The following is a 19,488-nucleotide window of genomic DNA, read 5'->3' as shown; positions in this document are numbered from 1 at the left end:
CTTTGCAGCTCAATTTCCCCACATGTACTTACCTTCTGGAAAGACTTGAATGTGGGTGTAAGTACCCCAAGAAGAAGGCCACCTGTTATGGCTGCTACTCTTCATACTGATAGGCAGCTGTGGCAGGTTTTGATTTTTCACTGGCAGTGGTAACAATGTCTAGTTCCCAGCTTCCTGGGTACCATGCTGACCTAGATCATGGCAGAGGCAGCTAAGAATTGTGGTGGCACCTTCCTTATTATCTCGTGTTCTGATCACAACAGACGCACTGATCTCTCGGTGGGCCAGTTGTGCAGTGTTAGTCTGGGAGTCCCTCCTGGAAACTCAGCCAAGAGCTTGTTCCTCTAATCCTTCTAGTAATTTTATAAGCACCTGTTTCTCCCCACAATGCCTTTTTTTTTTTAATTTTTTATTTATTTATTTGAGAGAGCGAGAATGAGAGAGAGAGAGCACATGAGAGGGGGGAGGGTCAGAGGGAGAAGCAGACTCCCCGCTGAGCAGGGAGCCCGACATGGGACTCGATCCCGGGACTCCAGGATCATGACCTGAGCCGAAGGCAGTCGCTTAACCAACTGAGCCACCCAGGCGCCCTGCCTTTTTTTTTTTAAGCTAGCTGACTAGATCATTAGCTACATTGAATTCCTAATTATATCAAAGAGATATTTAACATATGCTAGAGGCAGTCAGAGAAGGCTTCCAGGAGAAGATAAAGCTTGGATGAATCTTAAAGGGTGAGTGGAATTTGGTCTAATAGAGAACCAGGAAAAGACGTTCCAGGCAAAACCAGGAAGGTAGGGAGAGAAAGATGTGCCCAGGAATTGCACAGCATTGACAAAGGGGAACACTAGGAGGTGAAGAGAGAGGGGCAGGGAGAGGTGCATTCATGAGAACCTTGTGTCAGGCTAAGCAATTTGAGTCTTATCCATGGGAGTTATTGGAAATTGTAAACAACAAAATAATATAAGCAGGTTTGTATGCTAAAAAGACCTCTCTGTAGAATTGTGAAGTGTAGATTGGCTAGACAGTGAAGTGAGGAGACTGCATCAGGAGGGAATTGTAATAATTCTGGCAAGAAATACTGAATATCAAGAGATTAGCTGAGAGACAGACAGTAGGAGTAGAGTGGTGCGGACAGATTTTAGAAGCAGGAAGTAGAGGGGCGCCTGGGTGGCTCAGATGGTTAAGCGTCTGCCTTCGGCTCAGGTCATGATCCCAGGGTCCTGGGATCGAGTCCCGCATCAGGCTCCCTGCTCCTTGGGAGCCTGCTTCTCCCTCTGCTTCTCTCTCTCTCTCTCCCTCTGTCTCTCATGAATGAATAAATAAAATCTTTAAAAAAAAAAAAAGCAGGAAGTAGAATCTCTGAGATTTCATGACCATCTAAATATCAGGGTAATGTGAGCAAAAATGTGTTGTTGAGGGTGACACTCCATTTTCTGGCTTTGGCAATAGGTGGATAATGGTGCGTGGTTTAGCAAGTGGTGTAGTTTGAACCTGTCTGTATCTCCAGGGTCTCTGTTTCCCACCGCTATGCTACATCTTCTTTGTACAGAATGAGAAAATGAATCAGGTGTTTAGGCTGGATACAGGACATAAAGCCAAAGGGGCATTAATTGTTTGGCTGAAAATGGAGGCATGTAGGGTGGACATCTCACTGTGTTTCAAGGACAAATAGAAGGAGAATAAATTGGAAGGGTAGAAGTTTAGGGTCAAAGATTGGTATTCTAGAGTTTGTGATTACAGGTAGAGCAAGAGCCAGAGGTCTAAATTGAGGGTGTTGGGCTAAGGTCCCCCTGGATGAATGCAGCGTCTGGAAATGGCAGCGAGGAGGCATAAGTATGAGCCAGGTACCAGGGGGCTCAGGGGAGGAAGGGTTTTTACAAGAGGATGAACAACCAGTGGGTTGAAAGGGACTGTGTGGTGCTAGGGACGTACCAGCCCATTTGTCCTCCTGCCCCTTTCATATCACCACCCGTCCCTTCCACATATAATAAAGTTAAGTGATGAATTCAACACAACTTCAATGAGCTCAACTATGCAGAAGGTGCCACACAGACACAAAATTGTCCTGTACCAGCCTTAGGAAGAGTGAGAATTTGATATAACCTGATCAAGGGTGTGTGTGTGTTTAATAAACGTTTATTGCACTCCTATTCCATGCCAGTAAATTCTACAAAAATTTTTAAAATTCTGCATTTGACAGAAAATAAACAAGTGAAACAAGGTAGATGGTTTTAAGTACAATGAAGAAAAGTACAAGCTGATTAAAGGGTAGAGGGAGCAAAGGAGTAGGGAGGTGGTGCATATTTCCTTTTAAATATGTCAATTGGGGAAGGCCTCATTGGAAGGTGACAATTACACAGCCTTGCAGATGCCTAAGAGAAGAGATGCTCATGCAAAGGATCGAGCTGGGAACATACTTGATGTGTTCAGTGAACACTGAGGAGGCTAGCGTGGCTGCAGCAGAATGAGTGAAGAGGGGGGTAGTAGGAGAGGGGGTCAGGTTAGGAGCAGAGCATATGGGTCCTTAGAAAACACTGGAGATTTTTTTTTAGCAGAGGATTAACAAGATCTGACTCATGTTTTCAAAGGCTCACTCTCACTACTGTATGTCAAACAATTTGTGTGTGGTAGGGATTAGGGAGCAAAAATACCAGTTAAGAGGTTACTGAAATTAGCCAGGTGAGAGACAACAGAGGGTTGGACCAGGGAGTTAACAGTGAAGGTGGTGAGAAGTACTTGGACTCCACACATATTCTAGAAGTAGAGATGGCAGAATTTGTTGTTGGATTGTGTGACTGGCAGCCTCCACCTTGGCCCCCAATGATTCCTACCTAGCCTTAAGTGTGGGCTGGACCTAGTGACTCACCTCTAATGAAAAGAATGTGGCAAAGTGATGGTATGTCAATTGTAAGATCAGGTTATAAAATGTGACTCCTGTCTAGCTGCCCCTCCTCCCCCCATTTCCCTCTCTCTTGCTAACTCTGGGGAAAGCCAGATGGCACACTGTGATCTTTACTTCGAGAGTTCCATGTGGCATGGAACTGTTGTCTCCAGCTAACAAGGACCTGAGGCCTGCCAATAGCCACATGAGTGAGCTTGAAAGTGGTCCTCCATAGTCAAGCCTTGAGATGACTGTAGCCCTGGCTGACACCTTGACTGTAGCCTTTTAAGAGACTACAGCTGGGGACAGCTAAACCATGCCCAAATCCCCAACCTACAGAAAATGAAGTATGATAATTTGTTGTATAGCAATAGAGAACTAATATAGGTTGGATATGGGATATAAGAGAAGTATAGTTGATGATGACTCTAAGGGTTTTGGCCTGTGCAACTGGTGTCTGGAGTTGGCAGTTACTGGAGGAGGAGCAGGTTGAGAGGGAAGGGAGGAAGCAGACATTGTTCTGGATGGGTAATATTTAAGATGCCTATTCAATGGAGATCATGAATATACAGTTATATATTCAAGGCTGGACTTTAGGGAAGAGATCTGGGCTGTTCCAGCCTTTTGCCTATTTTTTCTATTTCTTTGTCTTTTTCTTACTATTTGTAGGAGTTATTTATATAATACAGATACAGGTCCTTTGTTGGATACATGCAATATAAATATCTTCCACTCTACGGCTTACCTTTTCACTCTCTGAATAGTGTCTTGATTTACAGTCTAAATTTTTAAAAGAGCTTGATTTATCCATGTTTCTTTTTATGCTTAGCACATTTTATGTTGTTTAAGAAACCTTTTCCTACCCCATGGTCATGAAGATATTTAGAAGTAGAAATCTGAGGACCTTTAGTGTACAGGGTAAGATCACCTACGGAGTGACTACAGAAAGAGAATAAATCTTGGACAGCTTAGGGCATGCCAATGCTTTGAAAGCAAAGGGGTGAGGGTAACTGGCAGATGAGACTGAGAAAGAATAGATGGTCAGTAACGTAGCAGAAGACATAGCTGAGACAGAGTGGAGTCCCAGAAGTTTCCAGGTGACGTCATTAACGCTGCCATATGTTGCTGGTAAGTGGAAAGCGTGGAGACTCAGGGAAGACCACTGGAGTTGGCCGAGTGGAGGCCACTGGATAAGCACTATTTAAATGAGTGTATGTGTGTATGTTGGGGGAGGGCAGCTCTAAAGTCTGATTGAAGCAGAATGGGAAAAGAAGAAGTGAAGACAAATAGAGACCACTCTTCCAAGGAACTTTGCTACAGAAGAGAGAAGAAAAGTAGGATGGCAGCTGGAAGGAGATGTAGGATCACAGAAGGGATTTTTTTCCCCACGAAAGATATTATGGCATATATAACATTGAAATATGTGACCAGTTAGTGAGAAAGAACCAACTAAGGAAACAATTGAGGAGGAGGACAGAGGTGGCTTTAGTGCTGGAACCATGTTCCTGAGCTGGCAAGAGGAGATGGGGTCTGGTGCGCAAAGGAAGGGACGCTCACAGATGCAGCAGGCTGGTCGGCGTGCTTGTGGAAGCCGGTGGAAGGCCTTCTCTGACTACTTTGGTTTTCTCAGTGAAGTTAAGAATCAAGGTCATCGGTCAAATGAGGAACAGGGAGAAGTCTGTGACTGTAAAGGAATGTAACAGAATGGTTGAGTCCAGACTGTGAGCCAAGTCACCTGGGTTCACATCCCAGCTCTCCCATCTAACATCTGTGTACCTTGGGCAAGTTACTTAACCTCCCTATTTCCTCAGTTTCCACGTCTATGAAATGCAGATAATGGTATCTACCTCAGAGTTGCTATGATGATTAAATGAATTAACACACGTAAAGCAAAGTTTTACTTGTATTGTAGACAATATTGAGTTTCTGGACGTATTAAGGAATTAGTCAGTCATGGACCATATGAAGTCACCAAAGTGGTGCCACAGGCGTTTCCCCGAGGCACATATTAGTTTGTCTGCCACGTGGGTCAGAAGAAAGAGAGGTTTCAGACAACAGGGAATGCCCTGTTTCTCAACTCTAGCAGTACATTACAATCTTCTAGGGAGATTAACAAAATTATCCATGCCTGAGACCCACCTTCAAAGATTCCAATCCGCTGCTCTGGAATGGAGCTTATGCCGGTACTTATGAAAAGCTCTGTCTGCGAATGTAAGGTGTAGCTAGGCTGTGAAGTGCTAGTCTCTTAGCTTTATACATGCTGTGGGCATGGGTGATGGGTAAGTGGGGTTATGTCTGCTAAACGTCCTATTCATCTAATAAACTGATTCCCCATCTACAAAGCAACTTCCTAGATTTATTTTGGTTCTCTAAATGGTTTCTCCATCAGAAGACGGTGTGCTGACCAGCCAAACAGAGTGTGTCATCCAAGTGGCAGTCACCTCATTATAAATGACTAACGTGACTTTGTTGTCATATGCAGTGGTATGACTCTCAGGGCACAGACAACACTGGTTCTGGGCTTAGAAATAGAAGGCACTGGCCGTGGACCAAGGGAAGTCACCAAGGAGATGCCATCTTCTTAGGCTCAGGCACAGCTTCTCAGATCTTTCCCTGAAGACACTTCCAACTGAAAAAAGGGAGCAGCCAGATTTGCATACCACATTTCAGAAGCGTGGTGAGAGGGAGAGCAGAGAAGGCTGGTTCAGCTCTCATACCTATGATTTTGGCAGAACCACTGGACATAATTTCTCACAGCCTACAGACATGGTTCCATCGCCTGTATCAGAACCCCCTGCTAAATTATAACAATCATGAAATACAGATAAAAATTACAGCTACCTCCTAGGGCTGCTGGAGGAAAGGTCTGAAATCTATACTCTAGTAGGCTTTCTGGGAAAATACTACACATGACAAAGGAAGGGAATCTAGAGAGTTGCATTGAATTTTACTTTCCATGAAGAAAATACATGAACAAGTCAAATAGTAAGGTAGACCTTACAATCTACTGCCTCCTTCTCCACCCTCCAGGGACATTACCCTAAACTCTTAATATTTTTATTTTTATTACTTTGGAGGTTATCTCTGCTGGATAATTTATTGGATAAAATCAAGAAATATTTCCACCTCACACCAGTCAGAATGGCTAAAATTAACAAGTCAGGAAACGACAAATGTTGGCGGGGATGCGGAGAAAGGGGAACCCTCCTACACTGTTGGTGGGAATGCAAGCTGGTGCAGCCACTCTGGAAAACAGTATGGAGGTTCCTCAAAAAGTTGAAAATAGAGCTACCATATGATCCAGCAATTGTACTACTGGGTATTTACCCCAAAGATACAAATGTAGGGATCCGAAGGGGTACGTGCACCCTGATGTTTATAGCAGCAATGTCCACAATAGCCAAACTGTGGAAAGAGCCAAGATGTTCATCAACAGATGAATGGATAAAGAAGATGTGGTATATATATACAATGGAATATTATGCAACCATCAAAAGGAATGAGATCTTGCCATTTGCAATGACGTGGATGGAACTGGAGGGTGTTATGCTGAGCGAAATAAGTCAATCAGAGAAAGACATGTATCATATGACCTTACTGATATGAGGAGTTCTTAATCTCAGGAAACAAATTGAGGGTTGCTGGAGTGGGGTGGGTGGGAGAGATGGGGTGGCTGGGTGATAGACATTGGGGAGGGTATGTCCTATGGTGAGCACTGTGAATTGTGCAAGACTGTTGAATCACAGATCTGTACCTCTGAAACAAATAATGCAATATATGTTAAGAAAAAAAAAAAGAAGAAGATAGCAGGAGGGGAAGAATGAAGGGGGAGGAATCAGAGGGGGAGATGAACCATGAGAGACGATGGACTCTGAAAAACAAACTGAGGGTTCTAGAGGGGAGAGGGGTGGGAGGATGGGTTAGCCTGGTGATGGGTATTAAAGAGGGCACATTCTGCATGGAGCACTAGGTGTTATGCACAAACAATGAATCATGGAACACTACATCAAAAACTAATGACGATTATGGTGATTAACATAACAATAAAAATTTAAAAAAAATAATTAAGAAATATTTCTATTTCTTAACTTATCAAAGTAATTTTTATTGACTCCCTGATATGAAAGAGGATTTTGTTTATACTACTCTATTCCTCTCTCCTCAATGTTTTAATTTCTTTTTTTAGTTTTTCTATTAATGACCACTGTAACATTAAATAATATTCAAACCTTTTCTTTTTACATAAAAATTGACATCCTGCCTTGACTCCCCACTCCTCCTACTCCTTTCCTTGTATCAGGTATATTTTGACTTTTACCCTAATAGATTCCTCAACAGACAGAATTTCAATACAACATGTATCAACTGCCCTCTGCCCCCACTGCCATTTTTGGTCCCACCGCTCATACCTGCCTCATGGTTATTCTGCACCTCAGTTCCAGTTCCCTCTTAATTATGTTTGTTCTGCTTTTTTTCTTTTTTTTTTTAAATTTATTTATTTGAGAGAGAGAGAGCATGAGAGAGATCATGAGCAGAGGGGAGGGGTAGAGGGAGAAGCAGACTCCTTGCTGAGCAGAGAGCCCAGTGAGGGGATCATGACCCGAGCCGAAGGCAGACGCTTAATCAACTGAGCCACCCAGGTGCCCCTGTTCTGCTTTTTCTTATTTGAAGACTATTCTTGAGAGAATATGCATTAAGCAATTTTTCTTTCCTTTGCCATCCGTTTATAACATGCTATTCTTCTTGTACTACTCTTTTAAAATCTACCTTATTGCCATTGAAAGCATTTCTTCACAGACCTCAGCTCATTCCATCTGTAATTCCTGGATGTTTATCCTGCTCATGGGTATTTAGTCTCAGCCATACTTCAACCTCTCCTTTCATTTTGAATCTAACTTTTAAAAACCAAAGTAAAAATAAAAGATTGAGTACCTCATTTCCAAAGACAGAAACTCTGCTGCTCTATAAGCCAGCACTTAAGGGAGTCAGCTTTGAAACTTTTAGTTCTCTGTGGTGTGAATGTGTCTAGCTCCATGGATACCATGTCAGTTTTGGAATGGGGCTGACTGTATTCAAATCCTGCCCTGCCACTTACTTGGTGTGTGATCTCCAGTAAGATACCCCACAGGGCAGAAGCTAGTGAACCATTTTCCGAATCCTTCCCTCTTTCCTCCTGGAGATATGACTAGGGGCTCTATCTCTTAGCCTCCTTTGCCATTAAGAGTAACCGTCAGATTGAGTTCTGGCCACGGGAACGTGGGTGGAAATTCTGGCCCACAAAAACCACGGAGTCCTCCATTATCTCAATCACCCTGGCTGCTGGCCTGATATGAATGTCCAGGGCAACCTTGGAAGCCATGTGTGGAAGACAGCAGGGCCTCCCTCTGTGCCTGGAGTAGACACTCCACCCCACCCTCCACCAGGGCTGCCAATGGAATTTTACATGATTAAGAAATAACCTTTGGGTGATTAAGGAATCAGCTTCCCTTTTGTTAATCCAATGAGATTTCAGGTTTATGTTACAGCAGTTTGCTTTACCCTAACCAATATACTTAACTTCTTAACTTCTCTAAACTCCACTTGCCTCTTCAGGATAATTCTAGCACCTACCTTCCATAGTGTTGTTAAGAGGATTAGAAGAGAAGCAATGAATACAAAGTACCCTAATGCATAGTGCCTGGCAAAAAATAAGTACACAAGAAAGATTCATTACTATTATTCTGTGAAGCCTGTTGTTAATTACTGCTCTTATGTTTGATGTAATAGAAGGCTCTCGCACACATTAAAATGCCCATTCCCTGATACCTGAAATTCTACCACTCCTTTCTGTAAATCAACGTCCTCTCTTTTAAAGAGTAACTTTCCCACCTTTAATTATAAAATAAACATGTTTGTTTAATGCAAAAATAGTGTAAATAACACAGAACTTGTAAAGAACAAACTATTGATCATCTATAATCCTATCATCCAGAGATAATCACTGCTAGCATTTTAGCATATGCATTCCCAATTCTTTATGTATTAATACAGATATGCATACATGTAATACACATACATATTTATAATCCAAACAGGGATAATACTAAACACATAGTTGCTTTTTCCACCTAATATTTTATCTGGAACAGTCCCTTATGTGTTCAAATACACTTTGAAAAGATGATGTTTGATGGTTGCTTATGGGTGTATAAAGTTATTTAACTATTGTGTGGATATATCACACTTTATTTAACTATTCCTTTCATTGTAGCATATTTTTGTTGCTTCTATCAGAATCATCTATGTGGAATATATCTCCTTGAATATAAAATCTTTGCCTCTGATTATTTGCCATTTCTGCTTTTACTTTATTTGGACCTTTAGAAATAATATTTGACCCTCAAAATGACAGAATAACTGATACTTATCTCGTGATTTATGTTTTATCTTTCCTATTTTTTTTTCTTGTGGTTTTTAAAAGCAAAAATGCCCTGGAAAAGCCCACAGACCTTTCCCTGAAGGCCTCATACTAATACATTTATCAGATCGTTTTATTTGCAGAAAGGAAAGACTAGGCTGTATCTAAATTGTGAAAGTTTGAGGTAAAAGGAGTTCTGAGAGGGGGAAAGAGACAGGAAGTGGAAGATTCGAGATAAAATCTCTGCCTTTCTCACAATTTACATGTGAAGGGAAGTCTCCTCTTCTCCTGCTGCCCCAACTATCACCAGTGGATGAGCTCTTTATTTCCTCCTTTTATACTCAGCCAGATGCAAAAAGAACATGAAGCATTAACAAGCAAGGACCTTGCTTAATTGAGTTTTTGCTGAGCATATAGATAACATTAACAGTAATAGTAAATAATAGCATCAATGAAACATAATCCTTGCAGGATCTCCTGTTTATTGAATGGCTTGGGCCAGTGTCTGCAGATAAATTAATAATGATTCCAGCTTCCTCTATCTCTGGCAGCTAAATCAATGCCCACTCTTCAGATCAAGGAGATGCAATATTTCTCCACTACGTGTATCTTGGTAAAATGGTTGAAAATACGTAGGAATACAGTTTGCATCCTTCTTGGAAGGTCTCTATATAAAATATGTAATTTTATATTCCCACAGCTGGAGAGAACCACGTGAGTCTGCAACTGGTTTGGCATGTGCAGCAGAGTTGTTACCTAAGGTAAATGCTCTCCTATCTCATTTGCATTTACTTCCAAATTGTTATCTATCCTCTTGGGTGAAGGTCTAGTCACAGATATTTATTGAAATGATTATGTAGCTCTGCTTTCCCCTCAGGCTTCTATCAAAGTGTAACATTAAAATGACGGACACACATCTGCCCTTCTAACTGTCTTCACACAAAGAATGGTCATTTGCAATAACATTCTCTTCAAATAAAAAGGGCAACAGTATGAGGTACAATCAGGGTCCCAGCAGGAAACAGATGGCACACTCACATTAGAATAATTCATGGAGCATTTAATGAAGGGACTATTTATAAAGGTGTGGGCAGGGTGTAGGGAAACCACAAGTGATAGAACGATACTCCAAGTCTAGGAAACAGTGGGGCAGTGAGCAGCCCTAGTCCTGGGAGGCCAGTTACGGGACCCAGAAAAGATAGAATCATGTGGAAATGTCTGTGTTGACTTACATTTGTAGAAGGAGGCAGCCAGCCCTGGGTGACCCTGTGGGGAAGGAGTCCAAGAAATAAACACCTGGACCTCACTCTCCTCGACCTCTTGATTTCCCGCTGGGATTTGCTTTGGTAGAGCCCAACCAGAAGCCCGACTGTGGAACAGCCCATACAAGTCAGTCTTCCAGGGTAGTGAGTGGGGAGAGAAGAGGGAAGGTGAAGAATGTACATGGAGACACAGGGAAGACAGCTGGCAAATGGGGGAAGACCAAGAGTTCGGCTTGCATGTGCCACTATGAGACACCTATTAGATGCATGTGCCACTATGAGACACCTATTAGACATCAAGAGGAGGTGTCAGGTAGGCAGCTGCATCTATGACTGGTTCAGGCCGAGGCCTGACCTGGAAATATACACTTGGGACCCAGCACATAGCTGCTTTTTATAATATCTTTTTTTTAAAGATTTTATTTATTTATTTGACAGAGAGAGGCAGTGAGAGAGGGAACACAAGCAGGGGGAGTGGGAGAGGGAGAACCAGGCTTCCCGCGGAGCAGGGAGCCTGATGTGGGGCTCAATCCCAGGACCCTGGGATCAAGACCTGGGCCGAAAGCAGACGCTTAACCGACTGAGCCACCCAGGCGCCCCAGGTGCTTTTTAAAGCGATAAGACTAATGGTGGTCATGAAGGGGTATGGGGAAACACAAGGACCATGGGCAGAGATCTAGGCCTCTTCTAGCCAAGAGGGTAGACAGAAAGGAAAGCTCAAGAGTGATAGAAACTGAAGGGCAGGTGAGCAAAGACTGAGCATGGAGGGCAAGGAGGGACCAAGTGCCAGAGTCACAGGCAGCCCACAGGTTGACTTGGAGGAAACATGAGCCCTGGCTGGCATCACTGGGGCCCCCTCTGTGTTGCAGTGGGGCCTGCGGGGCCAGACCCTGAACATGTGGGAGAGAATGGGAGCAGGAGGGTGGAGACTATGAGTGTGAGCAACTCCTGTGAGGAGTTTCTGCTGCAAAGAGGGGAAAGAAATGGGAGAGAGCACTCACAGGGTAAGTCGAGGCAAGAGAAGGTCGATTATTTTTAAGAAAGGAGAAACAGGGCACCTGGGTGGCTCAGTCGGAATCTCAGGGTCCTGGGATAGAGTCCCACAATGGGCTCCCTGCTCAGCAGGGAGTCTGCTTCTCCCTCCGCCCCCTCCCTGCTTGTGCTCTTTCTCAAATAAATAAGTAAAATCTTAAAAAAATTTAAAAATTAAAAAAATTTAGGGCGCCTGTGTGGCTCAGTTGTTAAGCGTCTGCCTTCAGTTTGGGTCATGATGCCGGGGTCCTGGGATTGAGCCCCGCATTGGGCTCCCTGCTCTGCAGGAAGCCTGCTTCTCCCTCTCCCACGCCCCCTGCTTGTGTTCCCTCTCTTGCTGTGTCTCTCTCTGTCAAATAAATAAAACCTTAAAAAAAAAATAAATAAAATTAAAATTAAAAAATTTTTTTAAAAAGAAAGGAGAAATTACATTAGGTTTTTATGCTGATGGGAATAACCCAGGAGAAAGAGCAAAAATGATAGCAGAGGGGCAAGAGGGGCCATGGCCACGGCCACGGGGAGCACACAGGCCCCTCCATTAGGGAGCAGTTTGCCATTCAGCGTCAGCCACTGGTTGCCACGTCCCTGGTTTCTCAAGAGAAGCCAGACACTGACCTTTTTTTCTTCTCTTTTAAAACATGAAGTCTCCTGATGTTTAAATGTTGGCAAGTAATTAAAAACATTTTTTTAACTCTCTGAAGTCCAAACCAAACTCATCTGCAGGCTGCCAGCTGGGGTGACCTCTCCTATACGGCCAAGTCGTATCCCTTCGGCAGCTACCAGGTGTGGCCTCCTGCTTGAGGTACCTCAGAAGGACAGGGGCAGTTTGAGCTCTAAAGTCTTTGAACTTGTGAGTGTCCCTCTGGTGGTGCTCGACCAGGGTGGTTAATGATACAGTCATTGTCTCCTTCGTAAAGGGCAGCGGAACTGGGGTTGCCAGAGCTGGCAGCACATCCTGTACTTAAGTCCTCACAGTTAATACTTAGGCTTCACATATGCCCTTTACCTCCTCCCTTCTCCTCCTCACTAGGGAAACTTACTATTATCTGCAGGCCAATGCAAATAAAGGTCATCAAGAGACACTTTCCAGCCACACACCGAATGCTGGCCTGGTGGGAGGGCTGATTGTTCGTCGGCTCCCAGCTTATAAAAGAAATGCCACTCAAACGGGGCCTTCTGCCTGGTCGGAAACAGAGGGAGCCCTAGCTGTCAGACAGCCCCAAGCAGGACCGTGCTTGGATGTCCAAGGAGGGCCAGCACCTGCAGGGAAAAACTGCAGAGGCTGCAGAGCCTGCAGAGCCCAAAAAACTGCAGAGTTGACGGACCCTCACTGACCCACGGAGGGCACAGGGACTGCCAGGCAGGGAGGAGGGAGTACCTCTTTCAGTCATATGCTGCCTTACTCCAGAAGCCAAAGTGAGAAGGAAAACCACCAAAACTGGTCTGTATTACAGGGTTAAAATCCTACAGTTCCCCAGTTTTCACCGTGTGAATACAAGCATCAAAAATGTTTCTGAGGTCACACTAGCTGATTTCTCCTAGCGGTGCCTGCCTCCACCTGGAAGTGGATTATTAGCCCCAGAAAATCTGTATTTGGAGTGATTTCCTCCTATTTAAGAATGAATCACTAAAACTCCACTTGGGACAAAATAGCTTTCATCTCTGAGACATTCTGCTGTCACTGACCTTTCAATTCAGTCTGTGGAGGGCAAGTTGTGAAAATGTTCTAAGAATCCTGTCACACTGTCAAGCTCTAAAGCATACCTGTTTTCCCCTCCATCCTGCTAAAACTTGCCCAGAGAGGGCAAAGAGGGGTAAAAGGGCTTGAGTAGGCTGAGGAGAAGAGAGAGGGAGTTCTCCATCAAAAACTTTTGCATGTTTTTACCAGGGAGACTAAAATAGTATTCCCTTCTCTAGGTGAGAAGGAAGACTGGGGGAACATTTATCAAGGGTTCCTTGGCAGGGGAGGATTCTGGGAAACTGAGCGTGGCAAGCACTGTTTTCCAATCTCTCCAAATTCCCATACTAAAATAGAGTAAGATAGGGGCACCTGGTGGCTAAGTAAGTCAGTTAAGCACCTGACTCTTGATTTCGGCTCAGGTCATGATCTCAGGGTCTTGGGATTACGTTCCATGCTCGGTGGGGAGTCTGCTTATGATTCTCTTTCTCTCTCTCCCCTCCCCTCCCCTCCCCTACCTCTCCCCCACCCCCTCGCAAATTAAAAAAAAAATAAAATAAATTTTTAAAAAATGAATAAGATAGCAAAACCAAACACCTGTGGACAATACTTATATCAAGACTAGATGACAAGGTATCCCCATGAATCCCAATACAAGTGGGTGGAAACAACCCAACCCTCACAAGACCTGCATAGTAGCCTATCTATGTAGGAGGAAGAAGAAGGAAGCAAAGGGACTTCTCACTTATGGATCAAGAACAGAAAAACCACACTATAGTCAACAGAAATCACTGGAAAATATGGAGGACCAATTGGAGAACAGCAGCTGAAACTGGGCAGTTGAGCTCTTGCCAATAGCAAGTGAACTCAAGTGGCCTGCAGTAAGAGGGACTGAAGGCGCCCCCATGAAATCAGGACTCCCTTCTAGGATGGGGCTCAGACTGCAGAGAAACTGATGGGAGTGCAATGTAAACCAGGCAGAATAGGGACACGGAGACAAAGGAAAAAGAGAGTTCAGACCAAAGTGGAGGAGGGAAACAGAGTCAAGAAAGCTGTTGGGATGCCTGGGTGGCTCAGTTGTTGAGCATCTGCCTTCGGCTCGGGTTGTGATCCTGGGGTCCTGGGATCGAGCCCCATGTCGGGCTCCCTGCTCCGCGGGAAGCCTGCTTCTCCCTCTCCTGCTCCCCCTGCTTGTGTTCCCTCTCTCGCTGTGTCTCTCTCTGTCAAATAAATAAATAAAATCTTAAAAAAAAAAAAAAAAGAAAGCTGAGAAAGAAAGCAGCCATATATTTGAACACAACACTAAAACAAGAGAGGGGGCTCTGTGAAGTAAGAAATGTTTCATGAAAACCCTGCCTCATTCTAAAGTTCAGAAAAACTAATTTCACTAAGAAATGTGCTATAGAAAAGTATCAAAGCATATACCAAACAAAGTTATTATAAGGAAAAAGAAAATAAGGAACTGAATAGCATCCCACAAGCAAAGAAAGCATGCCAGAAAGATACACCCACAATACGGAACAAAACTGTAATTTAATACTTCACAGTGAGTTCAAAGACATTAAGAAAATTATAGAAGACTTGAAAAAAATCAAAATTAGAAAAACTTGGAAATGAGGTGACAAATACAAATTAGAAATAAAAATTCATTTCAGGAATGGAGAGTGAACATGAAGGAATGTAAGAGAGAATAAACACAACAGGATAATACCCTAAGAGAAACTAAATGTGCAAAAGAGAAATCTCTTAATCAAAAAGTAATGAAGAAAGAAATTTTTTAAAAGATTCAAGAGAGGGGCACCTGGGGGGCTCAGTCGTTAAGTGTCTGCCTTCAGCTCAGGTCATGATCTCAGGGTCCTGGGATCAAGCCCTTCATTGGACTCCCTGATCAGGAGGAAACCTGCTTCTTCCTCTCCCACTCCCCTCTCTTGCTGTGTTCCCTCTCTTGCTGCCTCTTTCTCTGTCAAATAAATAAATAAAATCTTAAAAAAAAAAAAGATTCAAAAGAAATGAGTAATACTAAAGATAAGCAAAGGAGCTTGAATGTATTGATAAGAGTCCTTGTAGAAGAAAAGCCAAAGTAAGGGAATAGAACAAATACTAAAAACTATAACTTTAGAAAAACTTTTCTAAAACTACATATATATATAAAACTATATATATGAAACTTTTCTAAAACCATATATATATATATAATATATATATTACTGAAAAAAAAAACACACACTATGAATATCAACCCAGAATGACCACTACCAAGCCATATTGGGAAGGGGCAGGAAGGAAAAATTGCTTGGGCATATAGAAAAAGAACAACTGAATTATAAGGGAAGGAAAATTAGATTGCCATTAGTTTTTTTCCACAGCAATGCTTTTTCCCAGAAAGACATGTTGTAACATATTTAAGATACTCAAAGAAAGAATGAGCCAAGGATTTGATATCCAGTAAAACTTGTTTTCAAGTACAAAAGGCACAGACAAACTTATCAACATACAAGGACACAAGAAATATTATTCCCAAGAACCCTTCCTGAGGAATGAGCTTCAGACGCCTTAGATGACTAGGGCGACTCTGACATAGGATACTTTGCCTGTGGGCCAAAGATGACATAAGGGTCAAGAAACTATGTGTCTAAACAATTACACAAAGTACAACTATTAATAACTGGGGGAAAGAGCAGATGCAAAATATATGCACAGATACATGTATGTGTCTACACACATTTATCTTTTTCAAGCTCTGTCCACTTTAAGGACTAGAAACAGAAGATTGATCCAGTTTGAGAATCCCTAACACCACATATGATTTTAAAATATAATTTCTCAATAAAAAAAACCTTATTAGACAAATGGTAGATTCCAGGCATGACACAGGAAGTATACAGGGCAAGCTAGAACATCTTGTCATACCAGAGAGCAAGGAAGCTATTGATCACTACTTGGGTCATGTTAAAAGGATTCAGGAGCCACCTTGAAGAGGCTTCCACTGACCAAATATGTGATCATTTGAGCTTCAGTAATGATAATAAATGTAATGTATTTAAACCTATAAGTATATCTAAATCCATAAGTTCTTTTTTTTTTTAAGATTTTATTTATTGGACAGAGAGAGAGAGAGCACAAACAGGGAGAGCAGCAGAGAGAGGGAGAGGGGGAAGCAGGCTCCCCACTGAGCAGAGAGCCCAACGTGGGGTTCAATCCCAGGACCCTGAGATCATGACCTGAGCCAAAGGCAGACGCTTAACCGACTGAGCCACCCAGGTGCCCTAAATCCATGAGTTCTTAAATAATCTTGTAAAAAAGGTATTAGTCACCTCTGAAGTACCAGTTTCTGAGAATTAGCAAATAAAGGGAAAGAATCAAGCATTTATTCTTCTCTTCCTACATGAGCTTTACCACTGATGAACCAACAGTAAATGAAGTATCCCTTTATAAATGTATTCTAACTAATAAATGGGAAAGAAATTATAGAATAAGAATAGCCTCATTTTGGGGTGCCTGCGTGGCTCAGTCGGGTAAGCGTCTGCCTTTGGCTCAGGTCATGATCCCAGGGTCTTGGGATTGAGCCCCACATCGGGCTCCCTGCTCAGTGGGAAGCCTGCTTCTCCCTCTCCATCTGCCTGCCACTCCCCCTGCTTGTGCTCTCTCTCTCTCAAATAAATAAAATCTTTAAAAAAAAATAGCCTAATTTTGCTACTCTAATGAATTAAAAGTGTAGATATTAAGCATCAAAGCTGTTCCTATCCTAAAAAGAGAGACAACCTGATACCATGTGCCTCCTATGATCTTGCCAAACACCACTTAGAATCTTGCCAAAGGAAGAAAACATGAATCTGATCCACTGTCTGCACCCAGTTGCCAATTTTTAAGAAATAAGAGGACAGGGCAACATGTTGTACAGCACCAAGAGGCTGCCATCAGCCAAATCCAGACTTGGGGAAACTCTAAAGGTCAAACGGTCTGGATTCTTCCACATAAATTTAAAGGCAAAGAAAGGGATGGAGAAGGATTTTATAAGTTAGAAGAAACTTAAAGGTAATCAAATTTTAAAAATGAGCAAGACTAAACTATAGTGCTAAGGATGTACATAGGCAGAATAACACTAGAACAATGAAGCAAAGTGATTACAATAAAAAGTCAGGATATGATATGATCTCACTGATATGAGAAATTTGAGAAACAAGGCATAGGATCATGGGGAAGGGAGGGAAAAATGAAACAAGATGAAACCAGAGAGGGAGACAAACTGTAAGAGACTCTTAATCTCAGGAAACACACTGAGGGTTGCTGGAGTGGAGGGGGGTGGGAGGGATGGGGCGGCTGGGTGATAGACACTGGGGAGGGTATGTGCTATGGTGAGCACTGTGAATTGTGTAAGGCTGTTGAATCACAGACCTGTACCCCTGAAACAAATAATACATTATATGTTAATTTAAAAAATAAAGTCAGGATATGGTTACTTTTGTGGGGAAGGTGGAACTTCTGGGTGGGTATACTGTCAGGGTTCTCCAGGAAACCAACAGAATATATATAGATGTAAGAGGATATTTATTACAGGAATTGGCTCACATGACTGTGGAGGCCAAGAAGTCCCATAATCTGCCATGTGCAAGCTGGAGAACCAGGAAACACAATGGTGTAAGCCAGTCCAAGTCTGAAGGCCTGGGAATCCCTAGCCTGATTCAACTATTAATCTCTTCCAGGAGGCACCCTCACAGATATAGCCAGGAATACTGTTTTACCAGCTATCTGGACATCCCTTAGCCCAGTCAAGTTGACACATAAAATTAGCCATTGTGGTGGGTGACAAAGTTCTATCTCTTAGCAGTTTCAAGAATGTTCACTCAGAATAACTCATTGCCATATAATTGCTTTGTGTTGCCTTCTGTAGCTGTGTTTTATTTTATAATAATAATATTATATTATTACAATAATAGTCCATCTGAAAGGACTCCACATCCTCTGTAGGTGGGAGAAGAGTCTGCTGTAAGGTCAGGAGATGGGATCAATTCTCCAACAGAAAATGTTGTCTAAGCAGGAAGCAAGATGGCCCTTCCCATGATGCTGATGAGCCACCAGCACATTCTCTGATTTTCCTCACCCTGTGGGTAAGATCACTGAGTCTTCCTGACAGAACTCTTAATTAATATAGTGAATCATTACTATTTTTATGTCAGGAGATACGCAAAAAGTACTTTAACGCAGGTCAAAAAAGCTCAAATTAATTTCACAGACATCTTTTAAATGGATTGCAAGTGGATGAGGACTGGAAAGGGGGCATATGACCTTCTAGATAAAGCAGCAGAGCCGGTTCCAACCCTCACTGTCAAATCCTATTTCATCTGAAGATAGGGTCAATTCAACTAGGTGTACTGTGCTATGGTTATCTAATTCTTGATGGTTGAATGGCTTTTACAAATTGGTAAAAAAGAAGCATTTTATCCAATTAAAAATTTTTTTCCCATCACAAAAAACTTATTAGCCACCAGCATAGATTACTAAAGGAAGTTCTGCTATCTCCTTCCCATGAGAACCTAAAAAGTCATCTATTCAGAATCCCCTAGGTGTGGTGCATATGGAGATAGGTCCAACAGATGCCCACAGGTGTCTTCCAAGAAGACTGTTTGCCCAGATGTGCTGGGCATCACAGGAAAGCAGAAGAGCACTGTGGTTGAAACCACAGACATGTATCAAAAAGATTTAAATTCACATCCTAGCTTTTGTCCCTGACTAGCTCTGCAACATTGAGCAAATCAATTAACCTCTCCAAATATTTATTTCCTTAACTTGTAGAATGAGGATAGATAGTAATCACAACTATTTCATTAAGTTGTTGTGAGAACTGAATGTAATGATGGATGTCAAGGGCAAGATCCCTGTCACTCCACAAGAGCTCACTACATGTGGGCTATTATTATTAACATCATCATCATCATTGCCAGAGGGAGGGTCTTTTGAGAAACAAAAGACTTCAGACCAGTGCTTCTTAAATGTAGTCCCCAAAGCAGCAGCCTGTGTATCACCTGGGGACTTCTTAGAAATACAAATCCCCCCATCTGCCCCCATCTCCAACCCCAGACCTACTGAATCAGAATCTCTGGTCCAGGGCCCAGCAATCTGTGTTTTAATAAGCCCTCCAGTAATTCCAGGCACGCTAGAGTTTGAAAACGATTGATCTAGTACTATTGTTTGTTGAAGCCTCTTGCAAACTTATGCTGGGAGAAAGCTTTAATTTTTC

At 42.6% G+C, this 19,488-nt stretch overlaps 1 protein-coding gene across 3 annotated transcripts in view; it reads right to left on the bottom strand.

The window, feature by feature from the left end:
* NUBPL (NUBP iron-sulfur cluster assembly factor, mitochondrial) overlaps positions 1-19,488 on the bottom strand; it is a 284,107-nt gene that overhangs the window by 30,512 nt on the left and 234,107 nt on the right. Inside the window, exon 15 of one of the 3 annotated variants that reach the window (XM_073895054.1) lies at positions 4,439-4,565. The exons of the other annotated variants lie outside the window; for them this stretch is intronic. The gene's annotated coding sequence lies outside the window, so the exon portion shown is untranslated. The remainder of the gene's footprint in view (positions 1-4,438; positions 4,566-19,488) is intronic. 3 annotated transcript variants of the gene reach the window in all.

Source organism: Callorhinus ursinus, unplaced genomic scaffold (genome assembly GCF_003265705.2).
Source record: "Callorhinus ursinus isolate GAN/ISIS: 27379988/994484 unplaced genomic scaffold, GSC_fseal_2.0 scaffold8, whole genome shotgun sequence".
NCBI lineage: Eukaryota > Metazoa > Chordata > Mammalia > Carnivora > Otariidae > Callorhinus > Callorhinus ursinus.
Note: the sequence above shows the minus strand (reverse complement) of the source record. Positions and strands in the feature narration are given on the sequence as shown.